This window comes from Helianthus annuus, chromosome 13 (genome assembly GCF_002127325.2).
Source record: "Helianthus annuus cultivar XRQ/B chromosome 13, HanXRQr2.0-SUNRISE, whole genome shotgun sequence".
NCBI lineage: Eukaryota > Viridiplantae > Streptophyta > Magnoliopsida > Asterales > Asteraceae > Helianthus > Helianthus annuus.
In genome coordinates, this window is record NC_035445.2 from 19,339,723 (window position 1) to 19,347,935 (window position 8,213).

An 8,213-nucleotide genomic window follows, 5' to 3' on the forward strand; every position below is an offset into this window, starting at 1 on the left:
TTTTTTAAAAAAAAAAAAGTCGGGGGCTTTGATTTTTCCGGGTTTCTTAAATATTTAGGGTTTTCTATATAGCCCAACCCTATATATATATATATATATATATAGGGGAAGGTTCAAATAAAAACCACTAGTTATTGTGAAAACTCGAAAACTAATTAAAAAAAGCCAAAAAAACATACAAAATTTTTTTTTTTAATTTTTTTTTTTGCAATCAAAATTTCGCAGGTTTTTTAATATAAAAAAAATTTTCAAAAAAAAAAAAAATTTTGTGTAGTGCACATGTGTAATACTACACATATGTATGTGTACTACACATGTGTATTATTACACATGTGTATTATTACACATGTGTATTATTACACATGTGCACTACACAATTTTTTTTTTTTTTGAAAAAAGTTTTTTTTATATATATAAAAACTAGCGATTTTTATAAAAAAAATTGAAAAAAAAATTGTGTGTTTTTTAGGCTTTTTTTAGTTAGTTTTCGAGTTTTCACAATAAAAGTGGTTTTCATTTGAACCATCCCCTATATATATATATATATATATATATATATATATATATATATATATATAGGACAAAGATCCGTTAGGAACCACCCTTTATTGCGAGAACCGCGAGAATCAGTGTGAACACAAACAGTAATACCTAAAAAAATCTAAAAAACACCCAAAAAAATTTTTATATTTTTTACTATTTTTTATATAAAAATCGCTACTTTTAGTATCCAAAAAAAAAAAAATTTTTTTAAATTTTTTTTGGCTACTAAAAGTAGCGATTTGAACATAAAAAATAGTAAAAAAATAAAAAAAATTAGATTTTTTTTTGATTTTTTTTTATTTTTTTAGATTTTTTAGGTTTTTTGGGGGTTTAGTTTTTAGCATTTTAGCTTGGGGGGGGGTTTAGGTTTTTGGGGGGTGGGGGAGGGGGGTTTAGGTTTTTTTTTTTGGGGGGGGGGGAGGGGGTTAGGTTTTTTTTAGGGTTTTAGTTTTTAGCATTTAGCTTGGTTGGGGGGGGTGGGGTTAGGTTTTTTTTTTTTTTTTTTGGGGGGGGGGGGTGGGGGGTTTAGGTTTTTGGGTGGTGGGGGGTGGGGGTTAGGTTTTTTTAGGGTTTTTTTAGCTATTTTAGGTTGTGTTCACATCGGTTCTAGCGGTTCTCGCAATAAAGGCGGTTCTCGCATGAACCTTACCCTATATATATATAAATGAGATGGATTTGGGCAATGTGGCATGTGATTTTAGACATTTTTGATGATGTGGCAACCTATGGTGGAGGTGGATTTTTAGTTTAGGGGAGAATAGAATTCTAAATTGACTTAGGAGGCGGGATCCGTTTTGTATTCGGGTCGGAATCTGATTCGGGCCAATCATGACGGATCCTTTATATCTCTTTTTTTTTCTCATTCTTCTCTCGCACTCCACCTATTTTTTCCTCATCTCTTAGACTTTCACTTTACAAACCCTAAAAAACAAACTTACAGCTCTCTCTCCTATCGGCCACCACCAAGATCCTCCATCAGTTCCACAAGATCACAAGATGTTGACGTTGATGCTCCTCCTGAAATTCTCATCAATCAAAAACCCTCTCAAATTTTGCACAATTTTCTTCCGATTTTATCTATCCAGCTGATATTTTGGCTTTGTCGTCATTCCGATTTAAGGTAAGATCTTTGTGTTTTATCATCTCAGTTTTTGGAATGATTATTGAGACCTAATTCTCTGTATTTCGTATGGATATTAGGGTTGAGGTTCTTACACTTCTTCCATATCCATGTATATATTGATCAAACATTTTTTATAGAAACCCTACACTCGATCGTGTTTGTTGTGTGTTCAACATGCATATTGTTTTTTCCATTGATCTTGGTAAGCTTTGTATTTATTATGATTAGGTTATCAATCCTTTGATGTTGTTTGAAGACAATCATGATAATCAGGTATTGTTCTTTCATTTTTTCTTAAGGTTGTTGAAACAGTTCCCATTTTTTTAATTGATAGGCTTATATGTGAATCCATGGAAATCTCTTATTGATTCGGAATAAAAATGAACCAACAGCTGCAAATCCGGATCTGGGTTCAAAGTATTTTGTTATTAATTTATGGGTTTGGGTTTTTATTTTCAATCTAGATGGAGGTAAATAGAGGAATATCAAAAATTCTTTGTTTTTTCATGACCAGTTACAAGATTAGTCGGCCTCAAATTGTATAATGTTTATTACTTATCCATATTACATGTGTTGTATGTAACCAATTAGGGTTCTGATTATCATCTTCTCATTGTGGCTACAATTAAGGTTAGCATTATTTTGTATTCTTTTTTGGTTATACTAATTCGCAGTATTCATATTGATGCAACCGAGTTTTAAGTTTTTGTATTCGTTTTTGTTTTGGCAGATTGGGGTTTTTTAGTCTTTTGCAACAATCGTTGCAACGAACTTCGAAGTTACTAACCTCAATCAAAGGTTTTTTTAATCCTCTGTTTTATTACGTGATTAAGTTTTTTTGATTTCTTTGTTTGTGAATAGGGTTGTATTGTTATTGTTAACAAATTTAGCTAGAAGGTTGTAGAATTCAAGATCTCTTAAAAAGAAGCTTTTGATTTTACAAGGATTGCAATTAATTTATAGTGTAGGACAATCTGTTTTATTTATTATTTATTTCATATTTATATTTATAATTTATTATTTCTTTTAGATATAATCTTTTAGGTTGGATTGATTTGATGAAAGATGGAGAGTTCCATTTGGTCAGATTTTTGTTTTCAAAATAGTCAAGGAGTCAAGAAAGCTTTTGGTTGCAATAGATCAAAATCTTTAATATCATTTTAAAATTGTTTTTAGTAAACTGATGTTTCTATTAGATTGTTACCTTATAACTTTATACATGTTCACAACCCGTGATTAGTTAGTAATTATTTGATGGACGTAATTACCCTTATTATCTAATCAAGGGTTTTCATTTGGATGTATATAAGGAGAGATAACTAGAGAGATAAGGTGACACAATCACAATAACATCAAGAATTCACGAATTCGTTCACACACACACTCTCACCCTCTCTCAAACGTGTTCATCAAAAACCTTTGAAAACATGTGTTTTTATTTTATTTAATGACAATTCGATTAATGCAAATAAAATTTTCCGATCCGCGAGTATTCGCGGGTGATAATAACCTAGTTGTTAATATATTTTAAAATTGGTTGTGAGTGGAAAAGAGAGAAAATGTAATAATAAAGGTATTAAAAATGTTATTTAATTGAAAACGAAAGAGAAGGGATAGTGATTTTTAGTGTAATATAGGGTAAAAATGGGAGGTTTGATGTGAATGCTCTTAGAGAATGTTTTTTTTTGTCTCCATGTATACAGGTCTTATAACATTATACGACCCGTATAGAATGTTATACGGCCCAAACATCATATAATGTTATACGACCCACATACAGAGTGTAAATTAAGTTTTTGAGGTGTGGCTTTATTATTAGAACATAATAATATCATATTATAATTTTCTTTGACTTGCTTTGATATTGAAATTTCATCACAAGTTAAACCATATCATAAAACATCACAACATCACAACTTTTATGTTTTATGTACAAAAATAAATAAATAATAGATCCTAACATTGTAATTTTAATTATTTTAAAAATTAAAAAAGTCAAAGGATGTATTTTTCAGTCAAACAGGTCTAATTGTGTCTTAACAGGTACCCAATTGCCACCCCTACCGTAACCCTTATCTAAGGTGTAAGACATTCAAAACTTATATTACTAGGATGGTTTTAGATCAAACACTAAAACAAATATTATATTATGATAGTGTTTATGCAGTTATGTTAAAAGTATCAAATTACATTACATACCTTCACAAAAATGAACCCCTAAAAATATGATAGGGTAAAATAGGTCTTTGGACTCATCATGTCTATTTTATTTGAGGGGCATGTTATTGTTGCCAATTCCAATAGATTCGTTGTATACTTTATCTAGCAAGCAATAATAAAAAAAGACCGCTTTCTAATAAAGTTATATTTTATCCTTACTTTTTGTTTATTTTTCTAAAATAGTACAATTTCAACCTTTAAATATTTATTTTTTTGAATGGCGATTTTGAAGCACTGATTATATACATCTTCACTGGCCAATAATGCGTATACGCCAATTTAATAGGAAATAATGCTTATACGCCAATTTAATAGAAAATCTCAATAAATTTGAGAAAATCTTCTTATGAGAATTAAACCCAGAAACTTAAAGTCTTAAGCCTTATCTCAGATACCACAAGACTATAATGTTATGGGATTGGAAAAAAAGGATCTTAATTAAATCCACCAAATATTATAAACTGATTATTATAGCAATATATAATTAACTTTTTTTGAACGGCATTAAATTAATATCTTGTCATGATAAGTTGCTTTTAGAAATAGAAATCTTCTGTTACCATTTTATTCTCAGTTAGTTACAAAATATAGCCATGTTAATTACAAACAAAGCCCTTTGTTTATCATTTTATTCTTAATTAACCCCACTTAATTCGTCTATATTTGAATTTTGACATCTAATCTTCATAGATTGATTTTTTAAGAAAAGAGCAATCATGGTGTGATAATATTTAACTGTGTTGTAAGAACATATAGAGTATTTTAGTTGTTTTGATTTTGCTTCTAAAGTTTTTGACCAAGTCCAACACCTTCGACAGTTCCACATGTTCTTTAGATTATATAAATGTTATCCATAAAATATCAATACAAATAGAAATTAGACCTTTTATTAAATAAAAAGTAAGAACAAAAAAATTGAAGAAAGAAAAGTAATATATTAATTTTTATATGAAGATGAATCAACGAAAACCCATCCTCATGAATATCTTCAAGCCAAATATACCACTAAACACCTTTAATATTTCATTTTTTAGTGAAAATTTATGCTTTTAGAAGCTATTCAAAGAAGAGAAGAGAAAAAATCAAGAAATCCATAGTCACGACAGAGTCGACAAGAGAAGAAGGGAGAGAGGGATGCATCCGTACATGTTTCTACTCTTCTGATGAACAGCATAAACCTTACGTCCGTCCATCCGTGGAAATCCCCAAAACCCCCTAAGGATTTATGGAACTATTAAGTATTAACATAAGATAAACTCTAAATCTAAAATGACGGCTAAGAAATTCACACAAATTCATATTCCTAATAACAATAAAAATAAATTAAAAAACCAAATGAACAAACAACTGATCTCTAATAACCATAAAAATAAATTAAAAAACCAAATCAACAAACAACTGATTTGAATATGTGAAGTTAGATTAGAGATCTTGTTAATTGTTGAAGGTTATTGTGTAAATAACCTTTGGGAGTTGTTTGAGAGTTGTTTTGTGATTCTATTGATCTTTGTATTCAGACAAATCTGTTCTAAGGTTATAAGAAAATCTTGATTTGTTCGTTGTGAAGATCTGTGTTCAGATCCATGTTTTATGACACAAACAAACAACTAAGTACATTTCTAATATTTCACTTTTGAGAAATTTATTTTATTAGAGGTGATGCAAAGAAGAGAGAAGAAGAAATCAAGAAATCCTAACCATTGGGTGTCAGCCCAATGGTCACCGGCACTCAAGTTAAACCGGTTCGAGGCCTAAAGTGCTCGGGTTTGAATCCTGCTTGCAGGCTCTTCGCTCCCCTCGAAACGGCTGGGGATAGTCACCGTCAGACAGCGTTGCCGGGTCGCTAGCTTAATTGGGGAGGAAGACCCCTCCCGCGATCAGAGGTACCGTGCAATTACCTTTTTTTAGAAATCAAGAAATCCATGATTACAACAGAGTCCACAATAGAAGAGGAAAGAAAGACGGGTGCTTCCATACATGTTACGCTTTGATGAGCAACGCAAACCTTACATCCATATCCATAAAATCCCCAAAACCCTAATAATTCGATAAAATAATATAAGATAAAATCTAAATACAAAATGGTGGCTGCTGAATATAAAAAAAGTTCACACAAATTCACATTTCTGATAATAATTCGAAAATCAACGAACAAACAACTGATCTGGGGATTATTCTGACACAAAAACTTGCAGAATTACATAGAGAAACTAGTACAGCTAATCATTCTTCACCATAATATCCAAATACAACATAATATTCATAGATCATCGACCATTGTTGCCACCGTGAGGTCCAGCATCTACACCACCACCAGCGGCGTTGTTGTTGTTGTTGTTGTTGCTGCTGCTTGCGTTGTTCCTGACGCGACCAAATGTTAAAAACAATGGTATGATGATTGATGAATCAGAAAATAACAATCACACACAAAGAAATAGCGACAAAACGTGACCAAAGATCTTATTTAACCCAAACCAAAAATATTACCCCCCAATCTCCCAAACAGATCTTACAAATGTAAGATCTAACCAAGTACAGAACGATACAGAAATACAACGAAGAATGATGATCATCAACTGATGATCATCTACCAAGTAGCAGCATCAATCTCTCTACAACACAGAGAGAATCGCCCAAACCACTATGTACAAACCCTAGAAAATACAGAGAGAAAGAGAGAGTAAACTGGCGTAACAACTAAGCAGATCTAGAAGCTCCTCCACTTTTATATCTCCTGTTTCAATGTTACACTTAAGCCCTCCATAAGTTGCACTTTCCACCCTGAACTTTCCACCGACTTAAAACAGACGCAACAACCTGAACAGACTCAACAAACCATTAAGACAATAACTTGAGCCCATAACAAGCCCAATAAATATTATAAAGTCCAGAATGATATAAAGCCCAGAATGAAACGGATAACATAACATGTTATTTTAACATCCCCCCTTCATTCTACAGCTTTAAACAGATTTACAAGACTAAGCCTTTCACAAAAAACATCATGTTGACTTCCACTTAGGCCTTTTGTAAACACATCAGCCAATTGACTCTCTGAGTCAATTTTCACAGTTCGAATAAAACCAGAAGCAATTTTCTCTCGAAGAAAAAACAAATCCAACTCGAAGTGCTTTGTTCTTTCATGAAAAACTGGGTTAGACCCAATTGAAATGGCAGCACTACTATCACAATATAAATTCAAGGGCACTTTACAATTAACATTCAGTTCTTTTAAAACATTCACAACCCAAATAAGCTCACAGGTGGCTGAGCACATAGCTCTGTACTCAGCCTCTCCTGATGACCTTGACACGGTGCTCTGTTTTTTACTCTTCCAAGAGACTAAATTACTACCAAGGAAGACACAGTAACCAGACACAGACTTTCTAGTCTGCAAACACTTACCCCAATCCGAATCAGCATAACAAGATACCTCAAGATTGTTCCCCCTTTTAAACAACAACCCTTTACCAGGACATGACTTGAGATATCTCAATAATCTCAAAGCAATTTTAAGATGACACACTAAAGGCTTATGCATATACTGGCTCAAAAATTGAACCGCATAGCAAATGTCAGGACGTGTTAAGGATAAGTAGATCAACTTACCAATCAACTTTTGGTAATTAGTAATGTCAACAACTTCCTCTTTTTCACTACTGAGTTTGCTATTCACAACATGACTTGGCTCAATTGGAGTGTTAACCGGCTTACACCCAAGATACCCAAATTCAGCCAACAAGTCCAAACAGTATTTTCTCTGGTTTAGACACAACCCAGCTTTATCATATATAACTTCTAAACCTAAAAAATACTTTAACACACCCAGGTCTTTAATTTGAAAACTGTTGCTAAGCAGACCTTTTATTCTATTAATTTCACCAATATTGTTGCCCGTAACAAGAATATCATCTACATACACCAATAAAGCAACAAACACAGAATCTTTGTTCATGACATACAAAGAATGATCACATTGACTCTGCACAAACCCAACACTAATCAACACATCAGTTAATTTTTCGTTCCACTTCCTGGGAGCCTGCTTTAAACCATACAAAGATTTTATTAATTTACACACTTTGTTATCACCTTTAGTATAATACCCCTCAGGAAGTGTCATGTACACATTTTCAGTTATAGAACCATACAAGAAGGCGTTGTTTACATCTAATTGATATAAACTCCACCCATTTTGAACAGCAAGACTTAATATACACCTGACAGTAACCATTTTCACTCGGTGAAAATGTTTCCCCAAAATCCAAACCTTCCCGCTGGTTGTACCCTTTAGCAACCAGCCTAGCCTTATATCGCTCTATCTCAC

General features: G+C 32.3%; 1 long non-coding RNA gene across 1 annotated transcript; it reads left to right on the plus strand.

Moving 5' to 3' along the window:
- Positions 1-1,422: 1,422 nt before the first annotated feature.
- Positions 1,423-2,626, plus strand: LOC110897452. The gene is made up of 3 exons (XR_004876044.1): positions 1,423-1,663; positions 1,895-2,296; positions 2,397-2,626. It is a non-coding gene; the product is annotated as an uncharacterized LOC110897452 (long non-coding RNA).
- The last annotated feature ends 5,587 nt before the right edge of the window (positions 2,627-8,213 follow it).